Source organism: Protopterus annectens, chromosome 1.part1 (genome assembly GCF_019279795.1).
Source record: "Protopterus annectens isolate FY-2018-M chromosome 1.part1, PAN1.0, whole genome shotgun sequence".
Lineage (NCBI taxonomy): Eukaryota > Metazoa > Chordata > Ceratodontiformes > Protopteridae > Protopterus > Protopterus annectens.
In genome coordinates, this window is record NC_056726.1 from 565,335,848 (window position 1) to 565,357,131 (window position 21,284).

Below are 21,284 nucleotides of genomic sequence, written 5' to 3' on the forward strand. Positions count from 1 at the left end.
ACTGCATTGGTGAAACAGTCATTGAGTTGGGTAGCTATGTTTATAGCAGTGCCTTCTGTGTTACGGGGTGGGGTTGTGGTTTTACCTGTTTTTTAGGATTTTGTTAATTTTCACCCCACATTTTTGTGGGTTAGAGTTGTGTTTAGTTTGGATGCCAGAATAGTGGCTTTTTTATCATTTCTTATTTGTCACTTATCATGGAAATAATTAGGACACAGGGAACTTGAACTTCAAAACACCAAAGCCATCTCAGTTTAGATTCATCAAGGGCAGGTCATGCTTACTCATCCTGGTGAATTTTTTGAAAAGGTCACCAAAGCAATGGATGAAGGCAAAATGATCCACACCTCCTACCTCAACCTAGCCAAAGTTTTTGACACAATTCCCCACTCAGGCATAATAGAAAAACTAAACCTGGGAATAAACCCATATGTCACCTGCTGGATTACCAGCTGGCTCATAGATAGGATGCAGGAAAGAAAATTATGAGAAGAAACCAGTGTCACCAGTAGAGTCTCCAATGATTCTCTTATGGGACATCTCCTGTTTGGCATCCATTTTTCTGAAGTAAAAAACAATAATAAAGGGCTTTGGCTGGCTAGGTTTGCAGAAGACTGCAACTGAGGAGCAGTCATTGAATCCTCCAATGACTTAGCCATCCTGCAGGAAGGGTGTGCCCCCAAATAAATAACTGGTGCCAAATACATGGACTGAAATTAAATTCCAAAAAATGTATTATTGTATCCTTTAAGAAGTCATCTACCCCAGGGAACTACCACACTGACAACAGCCACTAAGAGATGAAGCAGTTATATGGAGTTTTGGAACTTATGTAGACAGTGCTAACTGTTATAAGGTGACATCTGTTTGGCATACAAGGCATTCTCCAATGCAATATCGATGGATTTACTGCACATCAGCAAGTCACATGGCATAATAAATATCAGGTCTGGGGATCTAAACCTCTTCTGCAACATCAATAGAATGGTTTGGATGGTATTACTTGCAGAGGATACTACTGCTCTGGAACAGACTATACATCCATATAAAACAAAGTTCATCCCTGTCCATATGCAAGTACACCTTGGATCTATAGATGGGAAACAGAACATTTAACACAGGGCTGACCAATGCAGCTCATAAATGCTTTATCCCATGCATGGATCCCCTCAAATTATCTATGGCATGATCCAATTTATTCTCATTAGGGGTAATATATAATTATTAACCATGGGATGGGTAAAACCAATCTCCTACCAAGTGGGATAGATTAATTCAAGCAGAAAAATAGAAACTGGCTAGGCTTATAAGGACATCTAGCCTAAAACTTACGTATGAACCTAAAACCTTTATAATTGTAAGTTTTTTTCTTTCTCTATTTTCTCTTTATAGCTATATAATCTATACTATTTTTCACACATAGTTATGATATTTAAGTAATCCACTTCAATTGCTTGAATATAGCTGTAAATAGTTTTGGAGTTTTAATTAGATTAGTTTAAGATAGACAAGATAATTAGTTTTGCTGGTTTTAACATAATTTTTATGTCTATTGACTTCATATAATGTTGCATGTCAGTTTCTATATAGTGCTCACTGATTTTTGCTATTTGATGAAAACATCTTAAATAAAAGTTATTTTTCAAACAGATTTAAGAAGAACAAGGCAGCTGCTTTGCTTGATATGGAGTGGAAGCGTATTCCATAGGTAGATAATAATTTGATGAGAAAATTGTCCTGCCAGTAGGTTCTATTGATACTGTAATGCAGGTTTAGGTGCTTAGGATATGTTAGAGATTATGAATATAAGGTTGAAATTAATTATGTTGTAAATATGCTGAAAGATAAAGCATAGAATAAAAAGTTTGCTTGAATATATATATATAGTTTAGCAATGTAAAATGGGCATTCATACTATATGTATAACAGACAGGCTTCTCTTCGCAGCATCAGAAAAAGCCTAACAAAGCAATATTGGAAAGCAGTCATTACATGATTTTCTCCTGTTTGCAGAACAAATATCTATTAACAGACATCCTTTTTTATAAACTCAGCAATACTTGATGTTTTTGTCAATAGGAACAGAGCAGATGTTTCCTTTCATACTTCTGTTATTCTGATTGTGTGGATTTGTGCATTTTTACATCAGTAGAACTGCTGACAGGACAATAGAAAAGTCTAAAAACAGACATTATGTGACTTCCCACAGAAGGCCAAAAAAGATACCAAGAGGAAATAAAATCTATGTGCATAACTAGCACTCTATATAACAATTGTAGTAGTTCAGTTATGTGAGAGAGAGGGACAGAGAGAGGTATTTTGTAGAAGTCATCATTCATATCTGTAATGAAGAAAAACGTAAATATATGCTACAATCTGACAGAAAGAGTACGTGTGGTTTATTATAAAAATAAGTTATCTGTAACTGTGCTTATAGCTGCAAACTATATTTCTTTATCAGTGTGCAATTTGAAAGGCTTGGTGCTTTAAACAGACTACAGATGGAGTCATGCAAAGCTCTGTGTCTGATTCAGCAGTGAACAGCACAGCAAGACTGTGTGTCTTAAGAAGACTTTGGATCTAGCACAGCATAGAAGCAGCACACACATTAAAATAAAATGTTCAGAATAGATATGTGTGGTGTTTACAGTTTTGTTTGTAAAATGTCCAGCAGTTCAAGGCCAGTAACAACCTTGTAGGCTAGTCAGAGATTACTACAGTGAATTCTCTTGGATATTGTATAGAGGGATACAACCTTTAGATATTCTGTGTAAATTAGGTAAATTCTTTTATTTTTTTTTACTGAATACATTTTTATTCATTTTCACAAACATAAACATATATACAGTATGTATATCAAAGAAATACTTAGTCTCCTACTGTTCTACTCCAGCTTTGTCTCCTCACCTCTCACCTTAAAACCCTTTCCATCTCTTAATTATTCTGTATAGAAAAATATATATCTCAGTGATTGTTTTCACAACAATTTCTTGTTTTAATAATTGTGTTAACTGCCAATATATTTTGTATTTACATGGAGCTTTTCTCCACTTAATTGTATTAACTGCCAATATATTTTGTATGTACTTGGAGCTTTTCTCTCCGGGCCTCCATTGAAAAAGGGCTCACTATGGCCCAATGGACTTTCCTGGTTAACAAACTACAAATATATAAATAAAATAAATAGTCAAAGCTTAAAGTGAAGAAACGATTCCAAAAACAAATATTACAAAATCAACTATTTACATAGGATGCCTATATTTATTTATTTATTTATTTATTTTACATTTGTTGACCGGGCTAGTCTAACTGGATATATGTCCATTTTCAGTAGAGGCCCGAGGAGAAAAGCTCCGAGACAATAACAAGGACAGAAAAAAGAAAACATTTATACAAATAATCCGCAAGAAATAGCAATTACAAAAAAATAATTGTATAGTCCCCAAGGAAAAAAGTTAAATACAAGAATAATTACATGAGTAAACAATTGATTGCCAGTAAAAATATATATATTTTTTTTTTTGACAGCCAAAAAAGAAAAAAAATAGTTATAGTTCAGTTTCAGTAAGCATAAAAATACAAAATAAAAATAGCATAGTGGGGAGATACAAAAAAGAGAGCAAGAAGTTTAAACATGCCATATATGGAAGGTAGAGGAGTTTCAGCAAAAGAAATCCAATTTAAGAGTTAGAGTAGAAAGAGGAGAAATAAGTATCAGTCAGGCTGAGAGCAGGGGCAAAGCCATTTGGTTTTAATGAAGTTTTTCAGCTGATTCTTGAAAAGGTTGGTGGAAGTAAGGGACTATACTTGAAAAAACTGTTTTCTTGACTGTGTCCTTGAATTAGATTATAATTTATTACAGTTTTCTGTTTCCAGCACTTGATTTACATTCTGCTATGCAATGCTTAAGGAAGTAGATTGTTCTGGTCTTCCCTTGATTGTTTTCAGTTCCAACTGCGAGACTGATAAAACCATGTTCTTAAAATGTTTAAAGCTGGTAGGAGCTACAACTTTCCAGTTTTGTGTACTATTTTTCCTTGCAATAGCAAGGAGAGTACATAAAATTACATATTTTTCCCTTGGAACACAAGAAGGCCAGATGTATTTAACAAAACTGGAGATTCTGCAAGTTGAAATTATCAGTGAAAAGTGCCTGTAACAAATAGTTAATACTTTCCCAATACTGTTTAAGAAAATGGCATTCATAGAACATGTGTTGCCAATTGGCTCTTGATTGTGATTTACATCTCCAACATCTATTTACTTTATTATATATTAGTTCTAATTTGTGCAGTGCATGTTCTATTTATAAATTGCCATGTGAAAGGTTGCCAGTATAATGATAAAGATGTTAGTTTTGGAGATGTAAGTTTTTTATCTTTTATCATCTGCATTTTACCATTGATTGTTTCATAGTTTTTCCATATATTTTGTTTATTATGAACTCTTGTTTCTTTAACTAATTTGTACAATATTGATAAAATTCTTTTCCAATTTGTGGGAAATTCCATCAGCTCTATGAACTTATGAACCTTTTCCCTAACAGACTTCTGCATTATTGTCTGTTGGTTTAAAACTGCTTGTCTTAGCCCCTGCAGTGTTAACCACATATTGTTTTCAAGGTTGAACTCACTTATAATTTGCTCTATCATTAGTACTTTATTAATGTTTATCAACTGATGCTAGTAAATTAGACCATTCTTACTAAGTGTTTAACTGCTACTGAGTCCTGAATTATAATATTATTTTGTGAATATGCTATTGGGAATATGAAAAAGACTGTGCTTTTATAGCTGGATTTTTGTTTACAACATGTTTATAAGTCTTTAGGGTATTGATAATGCATTTAGAATTTATATTTTTGTATTTCCCTGTTGCCATATATTCCTTCAATAACCAAAGTAAGCCATTCGGTACTATTTCCATATGTTTATTTGTTGCATCATAGAGGTTTTTAACCAGATTTTTTCATGCACTAGTTTCCATTTGGAAGTATATTCTTTGTTTAATCATAGAGAAACTGTTTTTAAAGCTGACAATTCTATATATCCTTCCAAATCTGGTAAGCCTATTCCATCTTCTCCCCATTTGTCAAAATGATGTCTTAGGGCAACTCTAGGTTTCTTAGGGTACCCCAAGAATGTCATTATTAACACCTCAAGTTGTTTTAAATATGATTTAGGTGGTGGTAGTGAGCAAGCTTGTATAAAATACAGAATTTTCAGGAATATAATCAATTTAATTATATATATAATCGTTCCTCCATGGTAAAAAAAATAGCTTATTCCATTTTTCTTTGATATTATCTAAAATCTCTTTATAGTTTAGTTGTACTGTTCATAGGTTCATAGGTGTTTACTAGGCTAACGACAACAAGGGCTTTTTTAAGCCTATCCATGCATCCCAAATCTCTGACATGTTCTGATACCCTTGATAAGTGTAAGCATGGGCCTGGGAGGTGAACCATTTACAAGTTATCCGTGTCCATTAGAAACATAGGTGCCAAACCAGGGATACATTTCTGGTTTCCCATCCAGTTGTCCAAGTTGAATTGGGTTAAGGAGCAACTCTGCTTCACATGGATGGGGAGCCTGTTCCATAGACAGGGTAATCTCTGGGATACATATCTATCTCTCCAGCAGGTCTTATTTAAGTCATGAGTTAACTCATGGGTTAGTACAAGGCTAACTGCCCTTGTGAGTGATTTTAAGCCTAGCCAATTAATCCATATGAGAATTAAACAATGCACCTTCCGTCTGTACAGTAAGCACTCTAACCATTATGCCAACCTCCCACTTTCAGAATCAAACCCAATACCTTGTGTCTCTAAGGTAAACACCTTAACCATTATACCAACCTCCCACAAAATGCATAACCATTGCACAGAGATAGGCCATATGGGCATGTCTGTAGTGCTGCAAGGGGATATATTTATTTATATCACAGGCAAGGTTTAAGACTTTAGAATGGGTAATTCTGGTGCTGTTTGTTTTGTGAATATGCAGGAGGTCCATCAGAGTGGGATCTGACAATGCCCTGTATGCCAGGCATAGATCTCCAATCAAAAGCCTGTAGGAGACAAATACAGGGATAGGGCCTTGAGGTGGCCTGCATAGGACATTTTACTTATGCCCTGTATTCATTTAGTGAGGAACCCCTGTTGACATTGTAATCATTGGCTATGCCTCATTAGGTACATACCAAAGGGGGCATTGTACTCAATGAGAGATCTGATGAATGCCGAATACAGTGGAACAATGACTTCCTTGGACGTAGATGTCATACCTTTATTTATAAGTTGTGCAACATAGAAATATTTCCTCACCACTGTAGACATGTGAAGGTCAAAGGCTAGATTACTATCTATGTGTGTCCCAAAGTCCCTGACTGCTAGGTCAACTCTAAGGGGTGTGTTATCAATATGATAGTTACCAGGGATGGGTGACTTACCAAAGGATACTATTATGCATTTCTTGGCATTTAGTTTTAGTCCATGGCTCTGACACCAGTTGAATGTCTGTGTCAGCCCCTTCTGGGGAATATTTATGTCAGTGTGAGATTCACTGGAGCTCCTAATTTGCAATCATCTGCAAATTTAGTCAGCAAGAGACCAGTGACATTGGCCATCACTTCTGAGAAGTAAATGCCATAAAGGAGCAGTCCAAGGACTGATCCCTGAGGGACTCCACTTGTAACTGGCCTCTTTTTAGAGGTGGAGTCCCCTGTTTTAACTTCCTGGGTCCTGTCTGTGAGCCAGTTGGTTATCCACCAGGTGACATATGGGTTTGTACCTAACCTCTTGAGTTTGTCAACAATGCCTGAGTGGGTTATTGTGTCAAATGCTTTGGCCAGGTGAAGGTAGGCAGTGTGAACCATTTTGCCCTCATCCATTGCTTTGGTGACCTTCTCAAAGAAGTCCACCAGGTTCAGTAGGCATGATCTGCCCTTGATGAGACCAAACTGGGTTGGGTACAGTGTCTGGAGGTTTACTATATCTCTCTTGATCAACTTCATGATAATTATTTCCATGGCTTTACATATAAGACTAGTGAGACTTATGGGTCTGCAGTTTCCAGGTTATGGACTAGATGTCAGCTGTGATCAGGACTTCCTTTTACTGTCTGAAGAATAAAACCTGAATTAACCATCTTCTTTCATCAGGGGACCTGGACATGGTAGTATGATCTCCTCATGATGAAAACACTAGAACTTATGACGCAGAGAACTTATTTTACTTTTTATTAAGATTATTTATCTTATGTTCACAGTATATGTTGGTTGGTCTCTAAACTCTTATCAGTTACAACCTGAGCCACAAAGTAGACATGTAATTACACTGCATGCACTGACAAAAAGGCACTATGTAATTGAACAGCACAATAACATACAGTACATCAAGTATCTTGAATATATTGCAAAACAATAGTGAGATATATACAGATAACTGCAAAACATGCTGGTGATTCAATCAATAAATTGAAAAAATTAATATTGAGCATACTGAAAATATTGCAAGATATAATAACAGGCTTTACAGGGGTAATTGCAAAGTGCAATACAGTGAGTTTAAGATATTTACAAAACATACTATGGTTATTCCCTCAGTAAAAGGAGCAACACACTCTAAAGTCACAAGAAGCTAAACACGTGTCCTTCAAACGTGTTTAGTAGATTTGACTAGATCATCTGTAACTTGTTCAGAATTCCCTAGCACTAACATACAACATTATTTTGAAGTCTGCAGTGGCTGCCAGTTTGTCACAGATAAACTTCCATATTCTAGGGTCAGTGTACTTAGTCCAATATGTTCTGGGTCACCTTTTTCTGGAAGAAGTCCTAGTTAAATACAGACTGGCCAGGTGTCTGTGTTGTGCCACTTTGGACCTGATTAGGGGTCCTTGGATACACCTGGATTCATTAGGCTGCCATCCCTTTGTTTGCTAGGCACTGTACCTTTTGTACCTCATGCCCCAGCACCTGTGTAAGTCTCCCATATTGGTTTGCTTTAATAGGTCGCTTAAAAGTCACTTTTATCTGTCTTGTGATCTTAATGATCTGCTGTGTAGCTAGTAGTTTTCTTAATGATGTGTGCGTGTGTGTGTGTGTGTGTGTGTGTGTGTGTGTGTGTGTGTGTGTGTGTGTGTGTGTGTGTGTGTGTATGCAAGTAAATGCAAAAAATGAATTTCTGAATGTAAATGTATAATTTTCATTTATTTAGATACTAAAATATAATGACTTCATGTTACAATAAAACACTTAAAACTAGCAAAGAAAAACACAGATGATTTGTAGAAAAAGAAACATTTTACCCCATCAGCAAATTTCATCTGAATGAAAAGACTCCCATCTGTTACTTACTAAATACACTGTGCAAATAAATCATATGACATGGAAACATCAGTAATTAAAATGGCATACTAATGAACAATTCAAATCTGTAGGAAAAACAATTTCTAACAAAAGTGGCCTGATAAACTATTCAATAGATCTCATTTCTAATAAACATTTTATGTTAATGTAATCATTAAGACCAGGAGATCAGCAGTCCTGCAGCTTCTCATTTAACTTTTGTAAAATATATGTTATTAAATAATGTTTTAACAAGGTGCCAAGCAAAACACAAATAACATAAATTTATCTGTTGGACAACTTCTTTTTTGCTAAATATGTGCATACTCATGTCAGTCCAAATTCTGGCAATCAAACTTTTTATCAGCTGATTTATAAGTTAGTTCCAAAATATGTAAGAAGGAATTTCTGGAAAATTATTACATTCAACATCTAAAAATGAAGCTAGAAGTTTCATCTTTGAACCACTCAGTTCTGATCTGGCATAAAAAGTGGTTTGTTTCTGTCCTTATTGATCTTCAGTACACTAAATAATGAGACCAAAATTTGATGATAAAGTTCAAAAAACAGTTTAAGTCTCAAAATCAATATTATTTTCACAAAACAAATTCAAAATTTCACCATCAATGTTTCTATAAGAAGTATTAAAAATAATTCAGTCAAACTGCTTTATAGTAATGGAAGGGTAAGTCAATTGTTTGCCTTTCCTTTGAGTAATGTAAAGGCAAGCGCTTCCTTCCTGTACAAGAAAAGTATTTCAATTTCTTACTTATTTTGCAAATTTGTGAAAGGCTCTAAGTTCAAAACACTGGTCCCTTAGTCTGAATAGAACACTTTTAGGGGGGCAAACGATTATATTTAGTGATTGCACTTGAGATAATCCCTCTTGATCTGACAGAAGCAATCTTTCAGCAGAAAGAGATGATACCCTAATTTGCCTACTTCACTGATAAATCACAAAAGAAATTAGTAAGTAAGGTTGGTTTACAAAAGTTGCATTGAGGAGAAAATCAGCTTTTATGTTTAAAAGACATTGAAAGATAGAGTTTAAATTCTTTGCAGATATTAGTCAAATAAGAAATAACAACAGATAATTAAGTAATTTCATTTTTATAAATGTTATCAGATTATTTGCAAAGACTAGTAATCCTTCATTATTTAACTGTTTGCAGACAGGGTCAGAATAAGTGAAGAAGATGAAATAATTACATTTAGAAATGGTATCTTGCACAACATTTGCTCAAGGCATAAACACCCTTCAGAAAGAATCACATTACATGGAACCCTCTGCCCAAGCCCCTGCAGAATGTTACCCCAATGCTAATCAAATACCATGTACCTTCAACCATGCACAATGATAATTTGTGGTTTCTGCACAAAAATACTGTTAGAAAGGGGATGCATGTCTGTTTTTCAAGAGTGAACTGAAATTGAGTCTTGTATACGGTTGCCATGGTTTCGCCTTTCCATAACAGTATTCTCCGTCTTCCACACTCATTGTTTCTTTACTCACAGCCAGAGCTTACATGCCATATTTAATACAGCACACAGTAACTGAAACTGTACATTCATTTAAGGACCTGGATATATAAATAGATCCAACTTTGAGTTTTTCTAATCCTATCAACCAGTTGGTTAACGATAATTATAGAACTATAGGTTGTATACAAAGATTTATAAAGTCTAGGAAATCAGAAATGATGAAATCGTTTGTTATTTACATTAGACCCAAACTTGAGTATGGAATAACATTATGGAAACATTATAAGAAAACAAGCATGAGTAAACTGAAAAGAGTAATGCGGAAATATATCAAGGGCATCCATGGATGAGTAAATTTAAGTTATTATGACAGACTAAAATATTTAAACATTTCCAGTGTCTCTTATAGATATCTAAGAGGAGATCTAATTCAGGTATATAGGACATTTAGAGACAACTACCTCCGATAATGTTTGGGGGGTTATCAAAAAGTAGTACAGAATCATCAAACAGTCTGTGTAGAGGATTCTATGGGAGAGGAATGAGTAGTGTACTAACTGGTTCTCTGAGAGACTAGCTGATGCATGGACCAGACTACTAAATTACATTAAAGCAAGCACTAGTTCAGATACATTTAAGTACAACCTGGACACTTAATTTTTGATATATTGCCAGGCTAGAAGGGCATTAATGCCCGTACTTGTAATATTTGTATGTATGTATGTATGTATCCTGCTCATATGGGAGTGATTCAGCTCTCCACCATAGCCCTCACTAATGACACTACTTTTTACCTTGAGCTAACTTGATAGCAAGTGAATTCCTAATTCCACCTACTAGTTATCAGACAGTATGATTCACTCACAATCACAGTGACTATCACAGTCTACAAGTCTTACTTAGATGCATTGGCAGTGATCACGCTTCCATCCTTAATCTCATGCCCAATGGCAAAAATCAAAGTCCATGTTCCACCTCCTCCATCCAGTGTAACAACAACCAGTGTGTGTTTCTTTCTACTCTACTTTTTCTGTCAATGATCATTCGGTGCTTCTTAGTGGCGTGCCAGTGGTTAAAACCTAAACCTGACCCCTAACAGTAGGGCATAAAGCTATATCTTACTCATCACCTCAAACCAGTGTAACAGTCATTCATGCCAAAATAAGTCAACTACCTTCTCTACTGGTGATAAGTGTGGAACCTGTCCCAAATCAAATGCTCTGCTGTCTTCATAGCCTTGGTTCAGTACGATAAGGAGTCATTTTACAACTGGACTTATGCTAATGAGATACTCTTTTAAATAATTTGACAACAAAGCATTGCAACAGATAAATGGTTTGTTGTAATGGACTAAAATTCTCAGAAAATGCTGTAATAAGTTCAATCCTACCTTCATTCCCTATGTAGTCTGCATAGACAGTTTGTACTGTGACATCAGCAGCAACCTCAGGGATATACACCTTTTATTCATGACTCTTGGCCACTGACATTTGTGAGAACAGTGAAACAAGCAAAGTCTGAGGCGAAAGAGTAACAGGCAAAGAGATATTAATTACACATATTTATTGCATCCAATGTGTATTAATGTTTATTATATACTCTTTGCAATTTCATAAAACAGGATCACTTCTAAGAAGTATTAATCACTTTCTATTTTTCTTTATGCAAGCAGAATACAAAATTTTCCTGTGTGGAATACGAATCATTTGGTAAGTAACAGAAAATACTTTACTGAGACAAAAACAGCTGCTATATGTGTATGTTCATGAATGAGCTGTAAAGAAAACATAAATGTTGTTGTCAACAGCAAAAAAAGCTTGATGTGTATGACCTGAACATTTTTTAAGTATATTTAATAAAAATATCCAGCTTCCTTAAATTCTATAGTGAATTTTTCTGTTCATGGAAAAAGAAGGATAACTGACATCTTTTCTCTGAGAAGACAAGCTATTCCAGGTATATGTAACAGACATACTATGCTTGCTTGTTTAACTATTTTATTATTATAGTACATGAGCTGAAGTTCAGGTATGATATTTTGGAAATGTGTGTTTGTGTTGCTTTGTAGTATTCTGTATTCCAATGTGTTGTTAAATGAAATGTTTGTTACAACATTATTTTATTCAGAGAATTTTGCTTTCTCAGAATTGTACAAAACAGATAAAGTACAGTATCGGAGCAGCATAATTGCAATTAAATATAAAAATAACACCAAATATTTAGAAAACTTTCCTCAGAAAACACTGTCCTTTGTATCTGTACTTAAAGATACTGAAAGTGAAACATGAACTAAGGTAACCTGATCCCACTATAATTCTTACATGTAATTGACCAAATATTGCAAGTCATTGACTCTTTGTGGAATCTTTTGATAAGGGGCTATGCCTCTACTAACACCTCATATGGGGAGGAGAGGGCTTTGCACCATACACCCTCTTCACTTAATATAACAAACTTCATGGTTATGATCTTACAATGAAAGGTTGTTTTCCCCTCCCCATCATTTTTGTTTCATTCTCTGGCCTTAAGGTTTATAACTATGAATGTCCCTGATTTTGCATATATTTTTGGTGTGTTCGTTGAACATTTGTGTTTGCTTTTTGTGAGTCATAGAAGGCTGAAGTCATTAAATGATGACAGACATTTGAGATTCTGATGTCATATCTTTCAGAAAATAAATGTGATGAAAACCTGTTAGTCTATCAGCTCTCCAAGTCTGTAACAGTAATATTTAAAATATATCTCAGATTCTGAGCTGTTTTCTCCAGAAAAAGAGCAATCTTGTTATACTAGTCAGATATCAGAGACGTACACAAACAAACTAACTATAACTGCTATGGATACCTGTGGACAAAAATGATTAACTGCTGTTTGTCCATTATTCAGGCTTTGCAGGTTTAATGTGATTTGTGTGATGCAACTTAGAAATTTTTAATGTGTGTTTACTATTAGTGTGGAACAAAGTTGAAAGTCATTACATGGGCATCATTATGTCATATGAAGTACACACAGAAGTGTCTGTAGCTGCTGGTGGGTGCAGGAGCTGTTTGTGAATGAAAGCCACCAACCCTTTTGTTTGCATATGTTAAACAGTGACTGATCGAACTTTACAAAAGTAGTACACATTTGTGGGAAGTAAGATGAAATACTTTACTGTGAACCTTATTTATTTGTTTGTTTGTTTGTTTATTCATTTATTTTATTACCACAAGCTTGTGTGTCACTATACTCAAGTCACATTAAACCAATAATTGAGTACAATGCACCCTTTGGCATGTACCTGATCAGTCATTTGCAACACCTGGTGAAACCACAGAGGTTCCTCACTAAAAGAATACAGGGTGTAAATATTATGTCCTATGCAGACCATCTCAAAGCCTTGACCCAGTAGTCAGTCACCTACAGACTACTGAGGAGTGATCTATGCCAAATCTACAAGGCATTCTTTGATCTAGCCCTGATGGATCTGCTACACATTCACAAAACATACAGAACTAGAATTACCCAATCTAAGGATCTAAACCTCATCTATGGCATAAACAAAACATGATGGAGGGCCAGGTATGTGTCCGGAACAGACTCCCAATTCATGCGAAACAGAGGTCTTCCCTAAGCCTATTCAAATGCAATTTGGATCAACGGAAGGGAAATCACAAATTCTCCCCCAGCAGGTCACCTGGGACCCTTATGGAGAGGGGGAGTCTTTAGTTGACCTAAGGCACAGGCATATAACAAAGCTTTTCTAGCCTTTGGACATTGATAACTGTGAAAATTGAAACATGATTGGCGAGTCTTAAAAAGGCTCTAGGGCTGTTAGTCTAGTAACTTCTTGTGGTCTTATGATCCTATGTCTGAGGCTCACACAGTAAAGTAGATATATTTGCTTTGCACATGCGCAACACAAACTGCATCAGAACTACTGTATCAAAAGACCTAAATTTTGCCAGGGACATAAATAGGACATGTTGGACAGACAGACATGTTTCTTGGAGAATTCCAATTTTTTGAAACAGGCTTCCCATCCATGTGAACTAGAGCTCCTCTCTAACCATATTTAAGCACAACTTGGACCAATGGATACATAATTGGAAGTTTGCCCCTGCTGTGGCACCTCCGTCTCTGATGGACAGAGGCAGTCAGTAAATCACCACCATCTAAATCAAATGTGTGGGTTACATTTGGGTTGTATGGCTTGGCTTACAAGAACCCTAATGGTTGTTAGCCTAGTATACACCTATAAACCTGTGAGCCTATTGATGAGTAAGCAATTGATAGAGACTAACCCCTGGCTGATGTTTGTCTTTGTGTATCTGTGGGAAAAGGCAGCTGCAGTGTACTTAAGGGTAACAAGATAATCATGTCTTTCAGTTTCTTGATAAGCATCAGCACTGCACTCAACAGTGGCAAGCTTTAGTAGTCTAACAGGAGCAGAATGTGGCTTGATTATTAGCACAGTAGTGCAATGAGATGTTTTGCTCTGTCACATCACAAGACATTTTTGAGTTCTTGGCAGTTCTTACCCACATATACCCCAACTCGAATCTTCCACTCCTCAGAAAGAACCCTTCTAAATGTAGCTAAACCCAATAAGTATTCATACAACATAGCCAAACTATGGAACAGCCTCCCCTCCTGCATTCCTCAGCTGGACTGCCCAATGACCTTTAAAGCTGCACTAAAAACCCACTTTTTAAAAAAATCCAAGTTGTACATGTGAAATACAAAGTAAGGCCCCTTAACTCCAAAACATATATACCAAGAACCTGCTTCCAACCCTCTCTCATATCCATCTTCCTCACATAAACTTATTTTTCCCACCAATGATATGTATCATTGTACTAAGTTCATTGACTACTATCCTATGGTTTGAAAGTATGTTATACTTTACTAAAGTCTATTGCTTTTTGTTATTGAAAGTATATTATGCATTATTTTCAACTATGTACTTTACTTTTTGTACAAGTGCTTTTATTATAATTGTATAACTATTTTTGTTGCTATGTTTATTTAACTGTGGAGCTTTTCTCCCCGGGCCTCCACTGAAAATGGGCTTCTAACCCAGTGGACTTTCCCGGTCAACAAATGTCAATCAATCAATCATTCAATCAATAAATCAATAAATACATTAATAAATAAACAGTGGCTTCTTCCATGGAGACTCTCCATTTCTTCCTTGTGTCTGTATGGGTTTATCCATATGCTCTGTTTTCCTCCAACACCCAAAAGACTGACGTAGATGAACTGGCATGCTTTGAATTTACCTTAAGGTAAGTATACAGCATGTGTTTAGTGTGTGTGTGTGTCTGGGGGGGGGGTGGCTATGTATGGTTTACATATGAAAATACGAATCACTGGTCGAACAGATGTCGAAGAGTATAATCAATCGAGGAACGGTTTTAACATGGGTCGAGGTAGGGACGATGGTTGTAGTAGGGAATAATACTGTACACCTACCTCGACCCATATTAAAACCATTCCTCGATTGATTATAATGTCTTCGACATCTGTGTTTCTGAGGCTATGTATGTATGTGTGTGTTGTGTTAGACTTGGCTTGTAGGGGGAGTGTCAGAACATGAGTGCCTGTGAGAAAAATCAGTACATCTTGTGATGGACCTGACTTCTCAGGACCAATATCAATATGTGTGTATGACGAATCAGTATAGTTTGGGATAGACCTGGCTTTCAGGTGCTGTGTGTGTGTGTGTGTGTGTGTGTGTGTGTGTGTGTGTGTGTGTGTGTGTGTGTGTGTGTGTGTGTGTGTGTGTGTGTGTGTGTGAGTGTGTGTGTGTGTGTGTGTGTGTGTGTGTGTGTGTGTGTGTGTGTGTGTGTGAGTATATGTAAATATCACCAATTTTTATCTGTGAATATGTACAATATTGTCAGGCAAATACAGAACTCTTCTGGATAGCAGTAAAAAAAATAAATTAGTAAGTCATTATCATTCAAAAGTTGCATCTAGATCCTCAGAGCTTCTGGAGGCCTGGCTGCCCACACCCAAGACTGTATAGGTACAATTTGACACATGTTTAGTAGTAGAAGCTGTACGGAACTTCATCTAGTCGCAAACTGATCCTGTTCAGACGTGTGTATAGAATATCATTATAACTTGTGAGGAGGGTTGACGATGGTGGGTCACAGCTACTTTAATTTTCTTAGAATCAAACCTCCGAGGAGTGCAGTCAGTGTTACTATAGCCTGTTTAGAGTCTGAACAGTGAAGTCATTATTTAACTTTCCTCACAAACCTCAGAGGCATGCATAGAATGTCACTATAGTTTGTCTAGGGGCAGTGTATTATTTAGGAGCAATAACCTGGAATACATTGTTGTAATCATTATTTTTTTTCACTTTCTTCACAATCAAACATCAGTCACCTATGCAGTTGGTTATTTTTTAAGGTTAGAGGTACTGAGGCATGCTGTTATATACATCTGACAGCAACATCTTGAAATATGTTATTGTGTTTTATTTGTTCTTTGAGTTTGATCTTAGTCTGATGTTGAGTAGTACACAGAAGGCTTTAGTCTTTTAGGGGTAGAGGTGAGGAAGTATGTTGTATAGCTATATATATATATATATATATATATATATATATATAGACCCCTAACCGGGATAAGCTGAAAGACACAACAACATATATATATATATATATGTGTGTGTGTGTGTGTGTGTGTGTGTGTGTGTGTGTGTGTGTGTGTGTGTGTGTGTGTGTTTGTGTGTGTGTTTGACAACAGCCATTTATATCATTTCTATGACCAAGGCGAGTAGTGCCTCCATTGCAACCTAACACCAGAAGGATGGGATAAACAGGAGATTATTTTTTTTTTTTTGGTAGATAAGAAGGCAGGCACTATTTCCAGGTATGATTTATGGATCTCACAAGCATTTGTCATCTTGGTTTATTCTGAACTGCTATGCTGCCATAGACAACTTAGGGGGTAATTGAATACAGCCCACATGGATTAATTTGCAGCGTATGCATAGTGGCACAGAGCTTACACAAAGTAAGCAGCTGTGCAATCCAGTAAACACAGCTGAGGGGCGTGCAGGAGCATCCCAACATGGATGTGTCCGTGGCATGCAAATCATCTTATAAGCAGGTGAATTGCATGCAAATGAGGGTGTAGAGTGATCCAGCAAGCAGATAGGCAGTTGTGCAGATCCTGTGTAGGTGTCAGAGGTGTACACGGAAAAATTCCGTGTACATGAAATTAAAAAGTGAAAAGGGTCTGTTAAAGCCCTGTTTGAAGGTCAGCAGACACAGATATGTGCAAAACTATGTCCCATGTGTCCAAAATGTAATGAAAAATCTATTTAAAATACTTTTTATAATAACCATATTATGTTTGTGTGGCATGCACCAGTGTGCAAATATGTAGTTATGGAAAAAAAAAATTAAAAGTGTAAAAAGTAAAAGATAATAAAAATATGTGACAATAATACATTATAGGGCCTTGCATGGAGTATGTACAATGGTAGATGTCTGTGGTTGCTAATGAGGCAGGTCCTGGAATAGTGTTGTATCCAAGTTGTGTGCACAGATTTGTATGCAAATGAGCTGGGGTTACTGAATATCAAAAATGGGTATCCGTGCCCGCAGATCAAACCAGTGTAGTCCCAGAATCATGTTGGTGTCCACAGAAGATGTAGCTGATATCAAAAGGAGTGTGTCTCTATTTCTTTAAGCATATTGGAGCAGAGTGATGCCCGTGTGTGCACTGCTAAGCTGATCTGGGGGGGGGGGTTGTCCAGTGCTGCAAATCTTTGTTTAGCCTTGGGGCATGTGTTTAAGCTGGTATGAGCTATGCTGAGTGTGCCCGTTTATGGGAGTGCGTCTATTGACTGCAGAGCATTGTTTATACCTGTGACATGGGTTTGCATGCTGCAGTGCTTATCAAGGAAGGCTGTCAAAAAAAGAAAAAAAAAAACAAGAAAGTGGCTTAGAAAGCCAATCATATATAAATTACTGATGACCCCTGTTCTACCTAAACTGGGCCATTCCAACCCCTCAGTGATGTACTTGGCAGGTGGAATGCATCATAGTTAGGCAATCATACAGGCTGCATTTGCAGCAGAGCACTATAAAGTATGCATACACCCTAACGTCTGATCCCCCCCCTTATTCTGCACCATTAGAGTAAAGACTTGGGAATTTTAACTGAGAAATGCCAGGGGCTGCTGCCACTCTGCTACGTCTGTATATGCTAGATGTTGAGATCAGGACCATTGCTGCTTCTGACAATAGGCCTAGACTGTGAAGGAAAAGAGTTTTTAGGTCCAGGGTAACCTTCTAGGAGCTACATGAGGTGGAGATTGTAGAGCACTACAGGGTGGACAGGGACATACTACAAGAACTCACCGAGCTTTGCTGCCCTCATCTCAGACCCAGAGCCAACAGAGGGGAACCCATCCCAGTGGAAACAAAGGTATGTGTAGCCCTTAGGATACCAGCTACAGGTACTTTTCAAAGACCACCTGGGGACATGATGGGGGTCTCAGAGGCATCAGCATCCAGAGTACTCCACCAGTTCCTGGATGCCATGCAAAACCATGCCAGTGAGCACATTTATTTACCCTGCACCCCTGAGAAGAGGGCCAGCAGTATGTGTCTCTTCTACCATGTAGCACACTACACTGAGGTACTGGGTGCCATAGATTGCACTCATATCCACATCAAAGCACCTCCCAGTGAGGAGGCTAGAGTCGACATCATCCACAAGGGGTATCACTCCATCAACTGCCAGGTCAGTGCAATGCCAAGGGCACTATCATGAATGTGTGTGCTGGCAGCCTTGGCAGTTATCACGACTCCCACATCTGACAAACATCACAGCTGACCAGATGTTTGCTGGGGAGACATCTCGTATGGCCATCTACTGAGGGATGCTGGCTACGCACTGGAACCATAGATGATGACACCTATTAGAAAGGCACAGACACCTACTGAAGAATGTCATAATGAGGCACATGCACACACTAGGAACATCATAGAGCATGTGTTTAGGCTGTTCAAGTCATGGTTCCGGTGCCTCGATATATTTGATGGAGCCTTTCAGTACTCTCCAGCCACATGTGTGCAGATGTTCACAGCAAGTGCCATGTTACACAACATGATCCTGTGAAAACAGCTGCAGCAGGATCATCACAGAGAAGGGACACACAGACCCCCCACCAGTGCCTAGGTCCCCACAGCCACACCCACAGAGGGTCTCGGGGGAGGAACCCGCTGAGGTTGTCCCTGTAGGCAGACAAAGGCATACCCAGTACGCCCTGGGCTTGGCCAAGAGTCAAAGCATAGCACATTCACTGACAACCTAGGGTCCTAGGGACTGACACCTTACTCCAACTTGCATACATAGTAAAAAGGATGCCAGCCACACCACACAACCTGTACCTAACCATGTACTGGCTGAGTACTGCATGCATTAGACAGAGTCAGCCCTGAAACATAGGTTTCTCAACTGCTGTGTTCACAAGGTAAGTCACTCTACTATACAACAAATGTATGGGGTACTAGACTATGGTAGCATATGTATGGACCTGCTGCATGTATGCAAGGGAATGGAGTGGCATGCTGGGGAACTTGCAGAGATCTAACAGCCACTTGGGACAATGGGTACTCTGTCTAATACTGAGTGCCCCAAAATATTCATTAGGTCACATGCCTGGAAAATCCACTACATTATGCAAGGGAAATGCCAAACAGTGGAGTCTTAGGACAGATGCATGACTGTCAATGCCAGAGTCCCCTACCCCCAACACATCTGTGTTTCCATACAACTCAGTAATAGAGTATGTTTGCAAGGATATATCAGCAGACCACACATTTCCAGGGCTCTGACATGCAAGCTGCCCACATATTTTACCCACAAAATGCAGGGGTTAAGATATGTATATAAGCTGTTAATAGTGTGAGGAATTAAACCTCTCCCTTTATTTGGTGACTGGTTTGCCTCACTGGGCTAAGGACATTAGCATGGGTGATGGTGTTGATGGTTCAAAGCTGGCAGCATCTACAGCTTTTGCATGTGAGTTACTCATATGGTAGAAGTCCCAGAGACTGTCTTAATGCCACAATCTGTGACTGCAAGGTAGCTATACAAAGCCAGAGAAAATGGGGGGACAGAGGGCCAAACATACAGACAGACATAATACATGGTCTGCGTAACCTAGAAGGTGGCTAGTATAACAGCACGTTGCAACAGGTCAGATTAGCTTCAGGATGTAAAGACCATCACTTAAATGTCTCACTAGTTACAACACATCAGTGCCTGCATTTTACAGTATAGTACCGGACAACCACAACTGTATGAGGAACAGAACAGACATATGGGGGCAATAGGCCAGACAGTCTGAAAAAAACATGTAGAGGGAGAGGTATGCAAACTGTCACCCTGTATGTGGTGTTACAGCATGTACCACAGCATATCAAACCTCTCAACATCTTACAGCAATAAATGTGGCCAAAGCCATGAATATAAGTGGGACAAAGGCCCACAAATAGAATCAAGTGTTAAATATTGTACTTGCAAACTTAAAGAATTGATAGACTAAAAGGTCTTGCATTACCATGAAACTCCTGAAGTGTCTGTAGTCTGAATCTCAAATGTCTGTCATTATTTCCTAACACCACTCTTTAATGATTTGCCACTAATGTTGCAGAAAACCACAATGTTATGTAACATGGATCAAAGATATGAAGCAGATATCTGGACATTCTGTGCAAATCTGTACAGTTGATAGGTATGAGTCACATATTACATTCAGCAAACAGGCAGGGAATGCCTTGGACAAAATATCAGGGAAGTGCTGGAGTGTGGAAACAGGTGCAGCAGCCAATCGTTTGCAGCACACAAAATCCTTGACTGGAGTACCGGTAGATCTGGCCTGGAGTCACCTTGTAAGTACTGACAGTCACACTGGGCATGCTCCTACACTTAAGCTAACTTGAGCCCATGTCTCTTGCCTCTTCTGCCCAAATAACAGCTATGTAGAAATATGTCTGTGCATACAGACAGCTTCTGTATGTATGTCTCCCCATCCCCCTCACACATGATTACCCTTTCTATCAGTATGTGGCACATATGTTAATAAGATATGTATAGACACACACACACACACACACACACACACACACACACACACACACACACACACACACAGCAAGAGTTAAGATGACATCCCTGTTACCCAAACACACACACATATGTATATATATATATATATATATATATGTGTGTGTGTGGGGGGGGTGTAAGAATGTCCCCACTTACATGCAGAATGCTGTGCTGGGGTTATCTGCACCTACACATCACAACAGTTGTCTGATGATAACAGACCAAGGCACTCAAAAGACAGAATCCACACACCCACAGAACCCTTTGCCTGTGAAATGTCACCCTCTAGACAGGCAACGGTGAGCCAGTGGTGTAATGTGCAATGGTTGTAATGC

At 37.9% G+C, this 21,284-nt stretch overlaps 1 protein-coding gene across 1 annotated transcript in view; it reads left to right on the forward strand.

Moving 5' to 3' along the window:
- Window positions 1-21,284, forward strand: part of LOC122806400 (receptor-type tyrosine-protein phosphatase mu-like) — a 1,009,373-nt gene that overhangs the window by 41,594 nt on the left and 946,495 nt on the right. Inside the window, exon 2 of the mRNA XM_044076787.1 lies at window positions 11,504-11,540. The gene's annotated coding sequence lies outside the window, so the exon portion shown is untranslated. The remainder of the gene's footprint in view (window positions 1-11,503; window positions 11,541-21,284) is intronic.